The sequence below is a fragment of the Periplaneta americana genome, chromosome 17 (assembly GCF_040183065.1).
Source record: "Periplaneta americana isolate PAMFEO1 chromosome 17, P.americana_PAMFEO1_priV1, whole genome shotgun sequence".
In the NCBI taxonomy this organism is placed as follows: domain Eukaryota; kingdom Metazoa; phylum Arthropoda; class Insecta; order Blattodea; family Blattidae; genus Periplaneta; species Periplaneta americana.
In genome coordinates this window covers 60,955,026-60,975,947 of record NC_091133.1, presented here as the reverse complement: position 1 = coordinate 60,975,947, position 20,922 = coordinate 60,955,026, and positions in this window count along the sequence as shown.

The following is a 20,922-nucleotide window of genomic DNA, read 5'->3' as shown; positions in this document are numbered from 1 at the left end:
ATTCCATAATTTCCTTCGGTGGAAATAGTACCTACGTAATAATTTTGCTATTAATACTACGAAGTAAGGAAAAATAAGCTAATCATAGAGGATGGGTTCCAAGGCGTAGTTGTGTGGTATGAACCTCTGAAGCAGGGATGTCGAAAAGCGCTCTCAAACTGTGAAACTATTAATACTGTTTCCCACCGTAGCTGAGCTGAAACGACAGTCAGTCAGCTCGCTGTAGCAGTGTTCTGTACGCAGTGTGTTTATCAACTCTGGCGGCTGGTATGGATGTGGAACGACGATTCAATAGTGAGTGGACAGATAAATAATTATTTATCTTAAAGCACGGAAAGGCACATTGCTTAATACGTAGAAAAGAACTTGGATACATCAGCCACCATAATATTAAAAGGTATTTTAATTCTACACGTCATGTTGAAGCTTATGGATCAGAAAAGTTATCCGGTTTCACACGTGAAAAGGCTGTAGAAGAATTAAAATCAGATAAGTCCGGAATACGTTAATGATTTTAAATCTATATGTTTGTCTCGTAATATTGTTGCAGAGCGCGTATCATAAATGGGGGATAACTTGGAGGAACAACTGATAGCAAGAATGAAAACTTTCACTTTTACTCACTATAGCTCTTGATGAAAGTACCGACCGGAAAGATACGGCGCAGTTAGCTACCGGTACAGTATATTCATAAGGAGTGTCGACTCAGATTTCAATGTTCATGGATATCTTGTAGATGTCATTTCACTAAAGGATCTAACTCGAGGAGGAGATATTTTTGAATCTCTACAAAAATTATGAACAAATTTCGAGTCACGCTAAAAGTACCTAATTAATTTTATACATCAAAATAGTTTACGTTTCTGAACTTGAAGTTGCACTGCTACAACACATACACACTAAGTTGATATTTTAAACATATTATTATTATTATTTTTATTATTATTATTATCACTTTGAGAGAGGAACAGAGATTAAGGGTGTTTGAGAATAAGGTTCTTAGGAAAATATTTGGGGCTAAGCGGGATGAAATTACAGGAGAATGGAGAAAGTTACACAACGCAGAGCTGCACGCATTGTATTCTTCACCTGACATAATTAGGAACATTAAATCCAGACGCTTGAGATGGGCAGGGCATGTAGCATGTATGGGCGAATCCAGAAATGCATATAGAGTGTTAGTTGGGAGGCCGGAGGGAAAAAGACCTTTGGGGAGGCCGAGACGTAGATGGGAAGATAATATCAAAATGGATTTGAGGGAGGTGGGATATGATGGTAGAGACTGGATTAATCTTGCTCAGGATAGGGATCAATGGCGGCAATGAACCTCCGGGGTCCTTAAAAGCCAATAAGTAAGTAAGTATTATTATTATTATTATTATTATTATTAGTATTATTATTATTATTATTATTATTATTATGATTTATTTCCGTCACTAACGAACAACATTCATGGAATGACCAAGTAGATGAAACTCTATTGTTGTTGTTGTTGTTATCATCATCATCATCATCATCCATCCTCATGTAGGCTACATTCTTTGTTTATCAGTGTTCAACAAGTGAGTTCCTAATCAGTTAGTAAGACGTATAAAAATTATGAAAGTACCAGCCGCCGCAGTTTCGCTTTTGTTTACGATCTTTCGGCCGGACTGCCTGCTATCTGTGTTCAACCGTTGCACGGTAAGGGAGGAGTGTAGGCTCTGCAGTTCACAGCTCGAGAGCGCTGTTCGACATCCCTGCTCTAAAGCGTCATGTCTTGGACTAGCATCACGGCGATCGCTAGTTTCGTCTTTCGTAATTGGTATAGCATTTTTAAATAATAGAAAAAATCATGAATGCTATAGATTTGGCCATATTTTATGTATAATGTGGCACAACACAAGAATTATATTCTACACAGGAGCTAAATTAAAGTTTACTTCTTAATGAGTACTATTTCTTGTGTCTTAATGCCGTTTTTACCACGCGTTACCGATATCTTAGTTTTCCAAAACTCTATTAATAACATTATCTCGGATAACACTCTACTCTGTGTTCACCACACCATTTATTGTCTTTGTTTTCTAAAACCTACATTTTGTTTCAATTCACTTTGATCCTTTTAAAATGCTCATCTTGAAACAGCAACATCTGTATGGTACTGCTCGAAATGAGACAATCTTGGAAGAAAAACTGACTAGCACTATACGAACTCTTGATTACAGCAACAGTAAAAACAAATGAATATGAGTATTTCGACGGTATAGTTGAATTATAAAGATAATTATGTTGCTATGAAGAACTATAAGCGTTGATGAAAGAGGAAGAAAAGTGCTCAGCATGACACACGAATAGAAAGATGTATTATTGAAACTCGTACAAAAACATATAAATATGATCCAAAAAAAAGGAACTGATTAAATTACGTTCAAAATCATCACAGTCATCAAAATATGTTACACATTCTTTTACAAAATTCGGGTGTTTCCTTCTCGATTCTTTGTCATATTCATCGTCACTTATCATTTTCCCTCATGTTTATCAGGCGTTCCAATCGCCTAAGCCATTTTATTTTGTGTCTATTAACTTGGATAAACATACTTTATCGTTCAGTCTGCCGATAAAATAAAGGCTTAACTGAGATAATGTCACAAAACCAAGATAATTGTGTTGGTCAAATACTAAAGAAGCGTTGTCGTAGTTTTTCAAACCAAAAACCAGGATAAAATAATGATCGGCGCTGGTGGAAGGGGTCCTTAGCGCTATATATTTTTTTTTATTTTTAGCGCAAAACAATCCGAACTCTCCTTATGAATTATACTAATATAATTGTATCTCTCATCCTTATTTTTTTTTCTCATTTAAATTTTTATGAACACCTACTTCACTTTTAAGCAGGTAACGGAATGGGCAAGCTGATTCGAAGATAATTTTCCAAGAATCATTAACTCACCTAGATTTCTATTGAAATTTCTCTCAATGTACAAAAATATGAGAGTTATTTTCCATTTTTATTATGGTTTCGAAGTATTTAATTATATTAATTGACTTAACTTTTTCTGGGGTGAGAGTAGTTATATATTTAATGAAACACTACTCGCATTCACACTAGAGATACACACCCGTGATGTGAAATCAATTATATAATGGACGAAGTATTATCCAATTAAATTGTTTAAACATTCCAACACATTATATTCCTCTAAATAATAGGTGTTAGATATTCAGCCAATTTCGTTGTAAATTGCTAGCGAATTCAATCCAATTGGCTACTAACTTTAATACGATCTGCTATATTCAATAAGTATTAATTGGAATATTAATGGTTAGTCACATCCAATTACTGCATGACGTGCTTGATTAATTAAGACCGCAATACCGATAACGTGTGGACAATTTTCACTATTATATGCACAGTACATGGACAGTAACACATTGGACCATAGGCTATATGATATCAAAATTTTAGGTTCACGCATTAATGTCATTATAAAAAAAATCATCATTCTTCCTTCTAAAATATATGTTTATTTTGTTACAATGCGTTACAATGTTGAAAGACAGCATTGACCTCAAGCCATATAGCTATTACTCACTTATCAACATACAATTTTTATACATACATAGGTAGACCGTCTTATATTATATGCACACATACATATTAAAATTTATTTTACATGTCTTTTAACTTATTTATTTCCCTCATTCGTTTTTCTCTTACCTTCTAAGGATTTTATTTCCTGCTCATTTGTAATTCTTGATATTTTGGCTAAAACAATTTCAATACTAAATTTTAGCCATACCATTTTCATAAAACTGTGTCCACTTCAGTCTGTCTTGACACACGTTAACGATATTATGCTTTATAGTTTCTATTTCGCCACATAATATATATTTTATCATTTTCTATATTACCCTAAAACCTCTCAATTTCCACACTCTCAACCTAATCCATGCAAAACCAATTCTAGCATTTCTATCACATATCGTTGCATGTCGTTCTTGACTCCATACGCAGGGATCGGCAAAAATGTCATCGTGATCACTAGCAATAGTGACGTCGCAGGGGCAGCGCAGTCTTTGCTTCACTCCTTCCTTCCGTTCAACGCTCCTACAACTCCAGTATACTGGCATCTATCAGTGGCGGGTTACCAGTAGACCTACCTGATTATAGTTATTCAGATTGCTTTTTTCTCGAAACCTTCAACGTCTGTTCTGAAACGTGTGTTTAAGGAAGAATGTGAGGAACAGTATTTGTTGTGCATATGGTGACAATGTAGGTGCCTCTTGTGTTCTAAAATTCTAACGGACACTTATAAATCAAACACCTAGTGACATTACGACACGTCAAAAAATTATCACGAAATCATAGGTAAGCAAGAACATATCCAATGTAATTAACGGAAATGTATATAGTATAAAATATGTAAGAAAATAATTTTCTTTTCGTAGGACTGGACGAGGAGAAGCAATTAAAAAAAAAATTTCAAATAACAGTCCCGGTACTAAAATATGATGAAACAAGATATGAGTCAAAGGGAACTCCATGCAAGTTATGTTATTGCTTTGGAAATCGCAAAATCATTGAAGTGCTATAATGAAGAACAGTTCATTAAAATATGTCTGAATAGACTTGCTAACATTATTTGTCCCGAATAATCTGATGTTTTTAACAGTATGGAATTACCCACACGAACAATACAAAGGAGGATAAGGGATATTGAAACACTAGTTGGACAAGAAATAAAATCAAAGATGCATAAACAATGGTCTAATCTCTCGCTTTAGGTAGAAACACAGATATTGATAGGGTAGAATTGGTAATGTTCACCGGAGTTACGAAGGATATCTCTGCATAAGAATATTTGCTAGATGTCATTGCACTTAAAGGAAATACAACAGGAAAAGAATTGTTCCAAGCATTAAGAAAATATATAGAAAAAATGAATGTGAACAAAAAGCAACTTGTATCTACTGGGTGGAGTAATGTGTTATTAAGGGAGCTGGAAATAAATGGGAACATAAAACGTTGCCATTGTATATCACACCAGACTGGCTTAGATTTATTTAAAGTGCTCTCAATAGAAATATGTATAGTCCTATCATAGGTTAGCTGCCGCTACCTTACATAGGCGCTATGTTTGTCTCTATATTTAATATATTTTCGAACAATTGCTTTCCGAATGAAAACTTGTAATATGTAAACAAAAATCGTGACTAGCAGACGAAAATTTACGAGTGTATTAAGAGTGGCAATTTGTGACGTATTTTCCTCGGTTGTTGTAGTATAGTAAAATTAAAGGTGAAATAAAATATAATCTATCCATCTATAAATCAATATTGTGTAGTTTACGTCAGATGATTGTGTTGAGAGTCCGCCACTAGGATGCGAACGGAGTGCTCTTTACTCCTCGATTCATATTGTGGCTTATGTATTGCGGCTTGCGTTCAGTGATGTCATCGTGAGTACAAATTTGCCGAAGGCTGCCATATAGTTTTCACTTTCCTGTAATTTTCTAGTGACGTTTTATCATTCATGTAACTAAGCATTTATTGGTTTTTTTATATCGTTACGCATTTGTCTTATATTATTCAGAATATTATTTTCACTTTCATAATTTTCTCTCCACAGTCGTCCCAGTCCAACCTTGTGAAGTTAATTTTTAAAGTGTTAGCCCAATTCATTTTATTGCCATTTGTTACAAAATATCTGTAACAGATCTTAACAATCTCATTTTTTTTTCTAATTTTTAAATTCTAAACCAAAATTATCCTATTCTTACCATAATTTCTCTTATTAATAAAAGTTAGCAAAAGTTTACACAATAAAAATTCCATCGAACTGTCAATTTTGTTATTCTCTTTTTTTGCCTCCTGTACTTACTGAGTTTTCGTAATATGTATCGTACTGTTTGTTCATTTTAGCAACGTTCACCCGAATTAATTTGAAGTTGAACGGATATATAGTTCTGGTGACAAAACTTTTACACTAACAAGTTACTAAGCGGTACTTTAAAATTACTTCCGGAACCATTTCAAAAATGATATTCCTGCCGCGGGACAGAATTTCAATGTGCACACAAAGCGTTTCACTTAGGCCTACTGCCAGTATCCGTGCAGATTAAGGACAGCACATGCGAAAGCAAAAATCACAGAGTTCGTGACGCTCTGAGGGAGTTTAAAACTCGAAATACCGCGTCGTGGGAGTTAAAACACATTAAATAACAATACACTGGAGTCTATTACGACTTACACTTGCACTGATCGTCATTTCGGTATGCTGTGAACCAACTTCGTCATTAAAAATATTACGTTTGAGCAGAAGAATAAATAGCAGGAAAAGGTGAATTCATCATTCATGATCCTTCCGTCCTCTGGATGACTTCGTATTACCTTTTAATATACTGCGGAAATATTTGGAAACATGTTTCTCTTTTACCATAATGTCGAAGTCCATGGATAATTTTTAACTACATTGCTCCTTCGATATACGTAGAAGAAAGCCAAAGTTTATCTACTTAGATATAACACGTGAAGCAAGTCACCTGCAATCGACAAGTATCATGTTTAGGTAGAGCATGAAAGTCAAGGAAATATTATGGACAGTAAAAAATCGATCATACTACGGGAATGGGTATTTAATAGAAGTTAATTCATTATAAAGAGTGAATATGACACAACGTTAATACAATTTAATTTAATTTTCTAGAATATAGCCTATATACAATATAAAAAGTGAATCTGATACAACGTTAATACAAATTAATTTTATTTTCTAGAATATATCTGTAGTGCTTGGGAAACGTGGCACAAGTCAAAAGTGTTAAATTTACAGGAGAAGGAAAAAACTGTCGATTTTATTTGATTTTCTTCTGTAAGAATTATTCTAATGGGAGAATTGCTTATGTCTCTTTTCCCAAGCGAGCAGGTGTTCCATAAGTTGTCAATAAATTAATAAATAATTTTGTAGAAATTGAATTATGCCACTTTCCCCAAACATTTCAGATATATTCAATACAATAAAAATTAAAAGAAAATAAATAAAAATGAATGATGAACTTAAATAAATATAAACAAATAAACATTCGAACGACCTGGAATTAATAAGTAGTCGACCTGGTTGGCGAGTTGGTATAGCGCTGGTATTCTATGCCCAAGGTTGCGGGTTCGATCCCGGGACAGGTCGATGGCATTTAAGTGTGCTTAAATGCGACAGGCTCATGTCAGTAGATTTACTGGCATGTAAAAGAACTCCTGCGGGACAAAATTCCGGCACATCCAGCGATGCTGATATAACCTCTGCAGTTGAGAGCGTCGTTAAATAAAAGATAACATTTAACATAAATAAGTAAGTAAATAAATAAATAACAAATAAATAAAGATTAAATAATAATAAATAAACAAATAAATAAATATAAATTAATAAGTGAATAAACAAATAGAGAAATAAATATTACCTTAAAATCTCCAGCAATATCCTTAATATTTACGCTATTTCAAAGCGTTGAATAATATTTACATTGTCAGTAAAAGGCCTACTCAGACGTGAACATGTTTGTGACATGATGCCTTACCGGTATGAGGCGTCTTGCATTCCCGACACAACAACAGAGCGCGTTGTACGGTTTTACTTCTTTCTTTAGACTTAAACGCATCTACTAAACAAGGAGAGCAGCGCATTAGACTGACACAGTAAAACCATAAATGCGTGAAAATGTTGTTATCTCCAGCATGTAAGATTTCTGAAATTAATCTTCTCTTTTGATTTACCTAACATTAATAAGTTTATTTCACAAATGAGAATTACCAAACACGCTATTACAAAATGACATCAACAGCCTTGGCTAAATATACGAGCTATGCGATGTCTTCCCCCATTCTCAATGTGTATGAGCATGTGGTTTTGCGTGCTTCGGGTGTCAAGCACAGTGCACTACAGAGTGTAAGGGGTATAAGTGCCGTCCTTTTCACAGTCGTCGGGGATGGTCTACAGGATCAAAAAATGTCCATACAACATAGGGTCAAAACTTCATAGTTTTCCAAGAAAAAATATTTATTTTATTATTTTATTTGCATTATACTGCTTATATCGTTAGTAAAATTAGGAAAACGATTACATCAGTAGTTATATCTAGCAAAGAGTTAATATTAGTTTAAATAAATATTTTAGTGTTCTTTTACGTTTTCGTGAAATTAAATGAAAATGCATGCTTAAAGTTGTTAATATTCTGGTGTGAGAGACGTGGCAGTACCCTGCACAAACTAAGTACGAGTCAGCTGATTTCAAGCTCCCTGTCCATAGCTCTACTGCCGAACGGATGACAGTTCAGTATAGGGTATTCGATAGACAACTATCATTCACAGTTTAGGAATATCATATGTTATTAATTTATGGAATAAATAATCGTAATTCAAGTGAGGCAAGAAGATTGTACCGTCAACGTTTTCTTCAAAGAAGGTTACCTAATCGGCGAACTTTTGTAGCATTTTCTCAACGATTATTAGAAACTAGAAGTCTCTTACCCCTTTACGACAACCACACAACCAGAAATTTGTTTAAAAATGATACTGCTTTACGGAAGCGCGAGAGATTAAAATGTTGCGCTAGAAAAAAAAAGTTCGTGTGATTGTACGCAGAAAACCATTATTGTTTACTCTTTAGATGTACAATTAAAAAGGAGCATTATTGTTACATAAAATGTAAATTTACCATAATGTTCTATTAATGAGATAGAAAGTTTATATTTACTGTTCGTTTTATGTAAACAACAGTATTGTCATGTTCGCTCCTGCATCAGAACAGAGCATCTGTTTTGTACCAGTATGTCTGCACCCGCTTGAGCTGTACTGTGTACTTCTAAACCCTCTCCTCCCCATCCAGTAACGTTGAAAAACGTCTATTATTGTAAACTTTAAGAGTTAGTTACATATTGCAATTAGAAAAAATTTAAGGACTTTTTTCTTCCTTATGACAAGAATAATCATCAGTTAAAATAATGGCACTTATACCCCTTACACCCTGTATATTCATTTTAAAACATTCTACCCTTTATGAAAATGATATTAATTAGTGGTAGCGTTGATATATGTAAACTAGTAATTGGACTAAATAATACTAAAGTAATGAGTGGACACTTGGACAATTAAACATTATTATATACTAATTTGTAACTGTTAGCTGTAATTACTGACAGAACAAAATGTTAATCGAAACCTCAGCTAATCAAATGAGAAGTGACAAACATTATTTGCAGATTCATTAGTACCAGCGGCTTTCACCACGTGCAACACCTGCTGCTTCCTAGCATTTCTCCTCTTTCGTCCCTTTAGAGACCCGTCCAGCTTTAAGGTCTCTTTTTGTGAATGATCAAAGTACTAATGAACTCAGTGCCGTGTGACGTTAAAAGCTTTCGTGTTGTTTATAGCAAATTTCTGTTCGGCGTTGCTAAGGCCTTCGACGGCATTGAGAGAGCATAACGCTGTGCTAACGTAGTCGAAAGTTGTAAATAAAACGGTCATGTAATTTTAAAAACTTAATTATCATGTGTTTTGTTTATCACTGCATTTGTAGCATCACTAACTTGTGGGGTCGTGTTAACCATTTCACAGGTGAGTTAAAAGTTCCTTACATCCACTATATAATATAAAGGATGTTATACTGAGTACAGTTGTTGGTCATGTCAGAAATAGGTTAGGTCTTGGAAGAACCATATTTGTGTGTGTCAAGCGGACGTTCGCATAGTGTTGGTATGTACTTTTGAATTCAAAAAATTTTAATTAACAAGAGGAAGAAATGCAGCTGGTAAATTTTTTGTATATCTAAGCCGTAACTAGTTATGAATCCATTATTGTAAATTTCCAGATATGAGGAAAAAGCATTAAAATGCCTCTAGTACGTGAGGAACGCATTGAGACCATACTGATGTCTGAGAAGAGCATGAAGAATATGTCACAATTTTACTATATTGTGTTGGTGTTCCATTCTAATGAAAAATCTGGAAAAGTATCATCCTTCATAAACAAGAACAGAGAAACCTATTCACGTAACGAATTAAATTTCCAGGTATGAGGAAAAAGCATTAAAATGCCTCTAGTACAGGGCTGGGCATCGGGAGCGCATCCAGACTCTAAACGGGGACGCTTAATATTCATCAGTCACGGAAATCAACCCTGCGCGGTGTTCGGCGGGGAAGAAAGGGGATGAAGAGAAATCATATGGCTCCCCGTGAGAGAGTAGAATCTGCTTTTGCTGCCCAGCCCTGCTCTAGTGCGTGAGGAACGCATTGAGATCATACTGATATCTGGGAAGACCATGAAGAAACTGTCACAATTTTACCACAATGTGTTGGTATTCCATTCTCTTGAAAAGTCTGTAAAAGTACCATCCTTCATAAACAAGAACAGAAAAACCTGTTCACGTAACAAATTAAAGTAGTTCTCTGCATTTAAGGTTGCGTTAATTAAAAATTGGCCAAACATATAAAGGCTATCATTAGACTTCGAAGTTGACATACCGGCCGGGGAGATACAGGTTAATTTATAGCGGAATATTGAATGGAAGTGGGGACTTGGACTTGTTTACTTTTTCCTGTCTGGTTGGAGGTTTCGTACGTATTACTCGACCAAGACGAATGGAGCCGCGGACGTAATGTGAACTATCGCAATGCGGTATTACGAACGCAGGAGCAGTAGCGCCACGGCTCCGGACTGCAGGACTCCACTGGTCTTGGTCGAGTAATACTAGCACTGAAGCTGGAATATTTGAAGTAATTTCGAGGTCGAAAAACAAGTTACATTGGAACACATTTTTCAATATACATTATTAAATTTCTTCCAAAAAACCCCTACAAGTGAAAACACGTAATTTTATTTGAAATGACAAACAGTGACAATTCCTGGCAAAACAGTCACAATTGCTGGCAAAATAGTACAACCTTAATTATGGATTAATAATTTATGATATGATTTTGAAGTATCGATATTTATGTTTAAAAATTATAATGTGTACATCCAAATTAGAAATAAAAGATATTTAGAATACGTAATTAAAATTAGTATTATTATATTATATTTATATTTTACATAATCACTGTAATCCTGTAAAATTCCAATTAATCACATGGTGTCACATTAATAGCAATTGCAATTTTTCCATGTCCTTTCCTGTGTTTATATATTTTTTTTAATTTTACATATATGTTTACATATGTATATTAATTTGTTTGATGATATACTGAGTCCGTTAGGGGTAACCTCAATGGGGGGGGGGGCAGTTTTTGTAATAAATTAAATATGCATCTTGTGAACTTTCATTTTGCTTCTTACTAATATTGAATTCTTAGTAAATAGAATACTTCACTTATTTTCATTTTAAGTATAATATTATCTTCGTTTCTTGGTAATGATTTTTACTAATACAGGGGTTAGGTTTATTAAATACAATATAATTATTAGTGGCACTGGAGATGTACTGCACGACGGCAGTCACACTCATACTAATGCATTCATTAATTTGTTTAAATCGATGGAAAATAGCAAAACGTACAACTTCATTGAAGCGATATCAATCATAGCAATTTACACAATCCCTCAGCAATAACATGCCAAGTCCTCCTAAAACGTCCATCACAGAATTTTGTTTCCCTTATTAATTGAGGCATTGACATGGGAAAGCACAAAAAACCGAAAATAGTTCCCCCCCCCCCCCGCGGATAAGATAGTACGAACGCACGCCAGTGGCACGGTAAAGCCAGTATGTCGCTAGCAGAAACCGTATGTCGCTAGCAGAAACCGTTTAGATTCAGCAGCTTATCAAAGATGGCGTTGGCGTTAAGTAACGTCCAAAATCTCTAGGGGTGCTATTCACTTCGCTAGCCCGCGCTACGAGCGTGCTAAACTAGCCCCGGCTATCGACTGGTTACTTGTACAGGATTCATATATCATATCATATCGCTAACACTGGTTTATGAATACGAAAAACGTTAGTTTGCTGCTCATCCACCGGAAGCCCACGCTAAGCAAGCCTATGAATACGGCCCTAGATGTCGCTGTCGAACAGCTCTTAGCCTAGATCATATATAACCCAGATAGGTTGGTCTTATAGCCTTTTACGTTAACAATTTTTGTCAGGTTTACTACGCTGCCATCTAGTTGTTACATAAGAAGTCGCGTCATAATTCCCATTTGAATTGCATTAGCTACTGTACTGCCATCTCGTGTTCTTTTACGGCGGACGGGTGGCCATCCTGGCGGTTGTTCTCTTCAAAGTGCAAACAATTTTAACATAGCGAACACCTATATGTTACATATATGGTCTAGGCTATTAGTCAGGTCTTCTCATCCCATTTCATTAAAGTCCGCCGTCTTTGCGCCATCGGTTGCTGTTGTCAAGCAGAACGTTCTCAGAAAGTCATCGAAATATCTGTTCTGGAAACTTATTTTATGGAATATATAAATTAATCACAAATTTATTCCACAACCCAACCATAGGGCAATGTAAACAAACCTAAGAGTTGGCGCAAATATGGCAGCGTGCGAAGACCTGACTTATCGACGGACCTTGGTAACGTCCTTTAACAGACCCATAAACGTTTTTTGTATTCTGTAAAACTTAGTTTTTGTGACTTACATGCTTTCCCATCTCAATGCCTCAATTATAATCTAGCCGATACTGCACATATCGATAATCCAACAAATAACCAGAGCTACGAAGTTGGTACCAAAACTGTTAAGTTGTGAGAGCTTGGACTATATCTCTACCGAATGAAATGTCAGTGAACCAGAACGACAAACATGTACAGCCGAGTAGTAACGTAACATGTGGTCCAATCGTCCACAGCCTTAAAAGAAGAAAATAATAAACGAATAATGTTAAAAACAATAATTTGTAATTATAAACTTAGTCATTCTCAAACTAAAATAATTTACCAAAACATATAAAAATAACATACAATGTATGCAATCATGATTCTATCCTCATTATAAGAATTATTAATAAACATTTTCATTTTATGAAAAGAAATACTCCTTTTATGTTGAGAAAAAAAACAATATTTTTACTCGGAAAATATTCGTTCTACGCCACAAGACGTTACTGAAGTAAATCTGAAATATGCTACAGTATATCTTACTATCATCAGGTGAACAACCACTTTGTGAATCTAATAGTGTATCTCGTATGTGGTACATAATATTAAACCCATATTTGTTTTCAAGAAATGTTTCATTTCAATTGTAATGACAGCTAGAAAGTTCGTATCGTAATCCCAGTGTTGAACTTGGACTGTAACGCAACCGAATGCATAGCAGTACGAGACGTCAACATTTAACGAATAATAATCGGGGAAAAAATAAACGTGTTACACACTCCTGTTTGCATAATTATTTAATAACAGATGAGTTTACTTTTTTTGGAATCGTGCATAATATTAACATTACGTAAATAATAATGGCTCATTTTGTCCAGAACCTAAAATACTGATATAAATTAACAATATTCTTCACACTATTCACGACTCCACACAGCTCCACAGAATGCCACTATGCGTTGTTTTTGTGAACATGCTATGTATCGTCTGTACCAGGCCGAGGCGCGGGTGACTTTTATACTCCTCTACGATTATTTAGTCCTGACATTCGCCGGCGATGTGCGCCTGGGTAAGGTGAGTCTATTTAGTTACGCCAAGGAGTATTTGGGTTAGTCACTCGCCTGCCTTCGGAGCGATCGGATGTCATGCGTGCGGTAGAGCTGTATGTTTCCAGTACAGTTAAGCTGTACTGCATTCCTTTATGACCGTTCAATCTTATCTGAACTCCGGAGCTCTCCTCACTACTCCTATTACTTTCCCTCTTTCGCGTCGCCGAGCTGTCAGGACTAAATAATCGGTCTGTAGGCCTACTCAACTTAAATCAACGGTTTAGTACAAAATTCTTAACGCCGCAAATAACTAATGTCCTTTATATAATGACTAGACAGTGGATGAGGGATGACTTATCGTTCAATGTAGGTGCACATTTACTATACCATTCAGACCATTGGCTCAACAGGTTTTAAACGTAAACAGACGACGTCAACATGCTACTGTATCTCCGTACAGTCAGAGGGAAAAGAAAAATAACGTACTGTAGTACATACCTTGCAAGGTTCAGTCCTCGTCATCATTGATGCAATTACCAGCGTTGCAGTAAACGACGATATATTCTCGTAAGTTGTCGAAGCTGAATCGTCTTCGCCTATCGCTTAAACAGCTTTTGTATCGAGACAATTTCTGAAGAAAACCTCTAAAATGGGGATCACTCAATTTCTTTAGAGGAATTTTTGTACTGAGCATCATATTCCACGTGTCGTTAGACCCGCACAACTAAATGATGATGATGATGATAATGATGGATCCTCAGATTTCATTTGAAGGCATTTCCAGTGCGATGTACTGTTGCAATGTTTCTCTATAGCCTGAGTTCTGATTTTTATTTCAATTTTACATACATTGCACACAATAGACCTATTGTCTTCGTTAATACATAAAAATGTCACTCTCATACTTCTTAATTGCATTTTTTTTTTATCTCTGAGCGAATTTAACGTTTTGCTATTATGAATGGATCAGCACAACATATTCAACGCGTACTAAATACTTGAGCAGGATAACACATCTGCACACATTGTGTTGCAATGTTACTATGAACTTCGTTTTGTACGCTGCTGTACTCGCCAGGTACACAAAAGACGGACGGCGCGGCACGTGCCATATACTCTGATACGAAACAACTTTACTTTTCCTTAAGTCATCCCGCATCCACTCTCTACTAATGACATTATTTCCCAGTCATGTTTTCCTTTTAAACCGGCCTCGTGAAACTGAAACTCCCATAATTCAATGACTAATCTTAGCCGTACATATAGGATTACATTTCAAACAAATTAACTCAACTGTCTTCCATATTGTATATAACGTTACTTCGACAGTGATGTATTCCCGACCATAGATTATCCATTTTATCAGGCCTGTACCTGAATTTGAGATAGCCTTACGCTTTGAGTTGATCCCCACGTGACGGTTGATTACGATAACCATTCCGCCGGGTACTGCAAACTGGCTGGGGCCTCACGGGACATATCATGGTGATGGTGGCTGGAGACCGGATGGGACAACTCCTGACGCAGTAAGGAAATACCAATACAGTCAGACGCAATTATTCTTGTGTGACTAACTGGAGAACCGCAGGCGACGTTACAATATAACACCAGCACGGCATGAGAGACTGTAATATTGTATCTCTGTAGAATTTTATCGAGGGTGATATTAAGTACATAGTGTTGAAATCGTGAACGTTATGAGACTATATTTCATCAGATGATATATTCGGAGTTTTCGAAAAAAAAAAATAAACTTATAATTGCTGAAACCTGCAAATATAATACATGAAGATGATAAATGAATATTATTCACAAAAAAGAATTATTATCAGAACTAGGAAGTTAGTACCAAAACTATTACGTTATGTGAGCTCGGACTATACAGGGTGATTCACGAGGAAAGGTAAAAAATTTAAGATACGATATCTTAGGCCATTTTGAGTGAAAAAATTCATATGAACATACTGTAGGTCCGTTTTCGAACAATGGCGGAGCTAGATGCATTTTTTTTTTGGTAAAAACGTCTCGCCCCAATGTGAATCAGACGTTACCATATGCTGCTGACGTGAGACAAGATCACCGATGAATGACGTAACATTGGAATCTGCATTGTGAGCGATGTAGATAAGAGAATAGAAACAAACCGGGTGGTGGGGCATTACAAATGTGACAACAAATACGCTATCACTTATCGGTTCACAGCAGTTCGGTCAGCTACCTACAGTACAGTAGTTACACAGGTACAGTTATCGGAAGTATTAAGTTGTGTTTTTCAGGATGCCTTATAAATTTTCGACTGCAGAATACGCCGATATTGTGTATGTTTATGGTTTGTGGGATGGAAGTACCTTGCATGCCGTCGCTGGATATGAACGACACTTTCCGAACAGAAGGGTACCATATCGAAGAGTATTTACTGTCTATGGGGTTTGGTAAAAGACTTGGTATAGCAAAGGAACGGGGAAACGAGAGAAGCGCTAATCGACCGTATTTCGGATGCGGCATAAAGACAGCCACGTGCAACTCTCCCGAGCGACCAACGCGATTCACGCCCGAGAGCAACAGTGCATTATAAATGTGCGAAAACATCGACCCCGACTTCTAGAATATTAGATATGTATGCATACGTGAATATGAACTTTAAATTTGTCCGTTATCTGTCTCTAAATGTGAGTTAGTACAATGGAATCCCAGAAGTTTTTGTGAAATCAAAGAGCCATATCTCCGTAACCGTTCGAAAACGGACCTATATTCATATGAACTTTTTCACTCAGAATGACTTCAGAATTCATATCCTAAATTTTTTACCTTTCCTCGTGAATCACTTTGTATCTTTACCACTGATGTTATTAGTCAACTGTCCGAAGACAGGTTTGAATCTCATAAGTAACACCAATAAGGCATCACTCATGAGACAACTGAGCCAGGAGATAATGGGGTAGGGTGTCCAGTTCCTTTCCCCCTCCAATGCAGACATCGCCGATTAGCTACATATTCCACTAATCAGACTTCAGATGGATACAAACAATTTCACGCAAATTCCTAACTCTTAAGCAGGAGTTTGTATACCTGTATAATCGGGTAAATTAGTGTTGGATTCGCTAGCCGAGCGGTTTAAGGTGCATAAGACAAGTCCAGTCAGGATATCGTGCCTAAGATCGCAGGTTCGCGTCCCGGCCACTGCAGTCAATTGAGCCTGTGGTAAAGGATGGGGAGGGCCCATGTAAAAAAATCGGTCCAATGGTACGCTTGGAAGCTGACGGGGTTTCAGTTGACTGAAGTTGAAATAATTTTTCTCCTTTTTTTTTCTCAATGTGCAATGTCCTTAATGTTATATAAAATTAAAGAATATCAACGTATTTTATGTATAATAAACAATTTATAACATATTGTATCACGTCATGACCATAATACTAGCTATACAACTATAATGGTAGCTCAGCTCTTAAAGGTTAATAATGTTCATTTTCAGTTTGTCAAAAGAAATACTCCTTCCATGTTCAGAAAAATTATTTGTAGACTATGCGGTAAATATTCATTCTACGTCACAAGAGGACTTGATAAATCTGAAATATGATACAGTATTTATTACTACATCATCAACTGAGCAAAAGCTTTGTGAACCTAAGGATGTATCTCGTATGAAGCACATCATTTAAATCTATAATTATTTTCAAGGTCGCTTTTTACATTTGCTTTAATAACTATTGCGATTTGGATTGGTTGGTATATATGTCACCGTTAAAACCCGAAATCAGTCAAAACCAGTTTCAAGTAGTAAAAACTAGTTTAAAGAAATATAAATAGATAAAAGCGAGTTTCGTAAGGCCTAGAATCAGTGGCAGATTAGGTTTGGTTTGTTTAGTCTTTTGATAGGTCTTGCATATACTGTTTTCGTCCATGTTTATATTTGTTTAAACTACTTTGTACTAGTTAAAACTGGTTTTGACGGATTTCGGGTTTTGACGGTAACATATACACTTAACAACATTATTCTTCCACACATCTCACGGCTTCAGTCATTTCCTTTATTCTGAACTACATCAGAATTATTGTTATAGTCAATTCAATTATTTGTAGGGATATTGAAACATACAAACATTATACAATTCAAAAAGAATTATGTATACTACAGAGGTGTTCCGGGTGTTTTTCATAGCAAAGTGTTCCTCAACTACTGTTTGATTTATTCATTAAATGTCCACATTACATATTTTTCAGTAAAAAGTTTCTCCATTTTGTTACTAAGATTAGCAGCAAATTCTTGAAGTATTGCATTGAAGTTATTTACTGTATTTACGTCACGTTGAAAACCGCTCATTAAATTTCACAACTCCACTGTAAACGTTAGCAAGCAATGAAAGTGCTTCTCTACTGTGCATATTACTGTAATGTAGTATCTAAGAGCATATTCCAAATCTCAGCGCTGAGCAATCTGATGGCATCACGGTGTTCCGAATTTCAACGATGATGTCACTGATGCTCCACCGGTGTCGCATCGGTTCCATCAGCTTACAGAGGTGGTGGCAGTATCCATCAATGAATCTGATTGGTCCTTGTATAGGGCGGGAATTAGCAGACGAATGACATCGTGCACTGTTGTGTCATGGCGGTGTGTTCTGCTGTATTGTTTGTAATGAGCACAACGTAAAAACAATATGTTAATGGCTTATGAGCGAACATGTCAACGGATCAGTTATTACTACCGGTTCAAGAAATAAATTGTTTATGCTCTCTTTTCTTTGAACGAGATGACAGTGTGGAAATTTCGCAAAATCTTGTTAGTGTAGCACAGACAACAACTTGTACAGCCGCCATGACAGCCATCGAACCTTCCAGCAGTTTTGTTCCTATTTCGCTGCAGCGTGACGTCATTGTTGTCCACCGGTCCGGTGAGATTCGGAATACGTTTGTAAGGCCATCCACCCTAGTTGCGTTTATACTCTGTTGTTTATATGAACATAGTCTAGTACGCTAATGCAATAGCTCTATATGCCTGGCTGCACTCAACCTGAAAGCAATATTATGGTACGAAGTCCCTAAAACTGGTTATCAGGTATATCATTAGCTTTATATAGTGAATTGAATTTAAATAGTTTAGTCATCCCATCTAGATGAAGATGGTTCACTATTTTTACGAAATTAAAATTCTCTGAATTGTTAGATTTTTTTTGTAGTCACAGATGTAGGAATATAACTCGATTTTTCGATACCTCGAAGTAAGTTTAATTTCCTGGCGGAATCATATATAATTTACAGGTAATATTTTTTCTGTATCTCGAAGTTCTATATATAATATTTCATTCGATTTTGATTTAAAATGAAAGTTAAATAAGTAAAACTGAAGGAATATGAAGAAATACCATTACTTTAACAAGAATTGTATATCAGCACTTTCCTTCTTTTGAAAGTGTCCTCCAGAAATCAACCTATTAGTACTAATTCTACCCTTGGCAGGCAGGTATGTGTACCATAGCGGTATACTACAATGAGCAGCACTGGGAGGACATAATGGCATGTCTTCAACATTATTCTTCTCAAACTTTGTTATGAATTGCTAAAATCGTCATCTCGAAAAGTAATGAAAGAGTCTGTGGACAACCTCGACTTCTTTTTGTTGAGATTTAAGTGGTAATACTTATCACCAATATAAATATATGGTATTGGAAATTTTTTTCATACTTTCTAGATCTCGAATCATTAGGGCTACTAGTTTCCCGAAGTACTTCGAGATACTGAAGTTCGAATGTATTTTGTTTCAATTTTTAATTTAAATTAACTAAATTTAGGGAGCTGAGATCCCTCAAATGCAATAAGGTACATTTCGGTAACTACTGATTTCAACGCTAAAAGTTGGTAGCTTTTCCACCAACTTACCGTGTCTTCCGTTTGCTAACTTTCCTCCACGTATTCTTTGCTAGTCCACTTTTTAATAGGCTGGTGCACGAAAGGTTCATGCATACTGTGTATTAAGTAGCACAGAAAATGTTTTATTTGTTTACATATTTAAATAACTGTATGAATACAGACAGTCAAAGTTTAACATAAATAATAATTAAAATAATTAACAGTCCATAATTTATTAATAATGAGAATTATTTTGTAAAGCGCTGTGTATGTGTTTCGGGTTTGTGTACATTAGCTTTTTAATTACAGTGAATAAATTATAGCTCAGTGAGTGGAAACGCGAGGATGTATTCATACGTACAAAACCGCACATACATATTAAAATGTGTTAAAATATTTATTCCATTTCGTATTGGTCAGTAATCCGAATTTTTTCCATATATTGTAATACTGATAGCATTATTTCATTTCAAAGTTTTTAATTTTCTATTTTCAATCCAAAATGTGTTTAACGAGGTTCGAATTGTAATTGTGGTCCGGAATATCGAAAGGAAAACTGTAAAAAATTAAATTAATTCCTCTTCTAATAACCAACGTTGGAGAAAGAGTCCATTTGTTGCCTAATAGTCCAAAAAAAGTGCATTTATGTTGCAGATTAATTGCAGTTTTTTTTTTCAAGAGCAGAACAGAGTAGCAGGTGGTAGCTGTCCATTTTGCTCTTCGGTTCTCTGCACATAGTATCTTCCTATGCAAAATTTAAGTATAAGCTTATGAGAAACAAGATAAGCATTTTCAAATTATATTCGGAAGGCACAATTATCTTCTCTCCATCCTTCATTTTTTATTTCTCCCAAATCAGATCAACGTTTTCCCATATAGTCTTTCTTGTGTTTGACTTTGGCTATTTAATTTGTATTACACTTTGTATCTGGTTTAATTTTTATAAATTATGACTGTTCCCAAGAAATTAATCGTTAAGACGCAAGTCGCAGTTTTCCACGAGAGCGAAAATAAGTGATTCGGGTCGAAAATATCGATTTAGTTTTTAACGCCATCTATTAGATGAATTCTTGAACTCTATATAAATTAAGTTGGTCAAATGATTATAACACTATAAACATATGAATATGATTATTTACTGTAACCCTGCATGGATTATAAACAGGCTTAGGATCCGGGACACCTTAGCAACCAATGTACGCACAACTTGACTATAGATTTCCTTCAACGTAGTAGACAGACGCACTGTGAATGTAAACAACGACGTCAATGTGCTTCGTTATATTCTACTGTTAATAGTACAATCTAGTGACGGTGAAAAATGAAGTAAGATACATACCTCACAAGTTTTTATGTCCCTCGGCTACGTTGAAGGCGTTAGCGTTACAATGAACAACCATGTACATTACATACTTGCAACTAGTTCGAAGAAACTGCTCACTGTGAACTGAAAATGC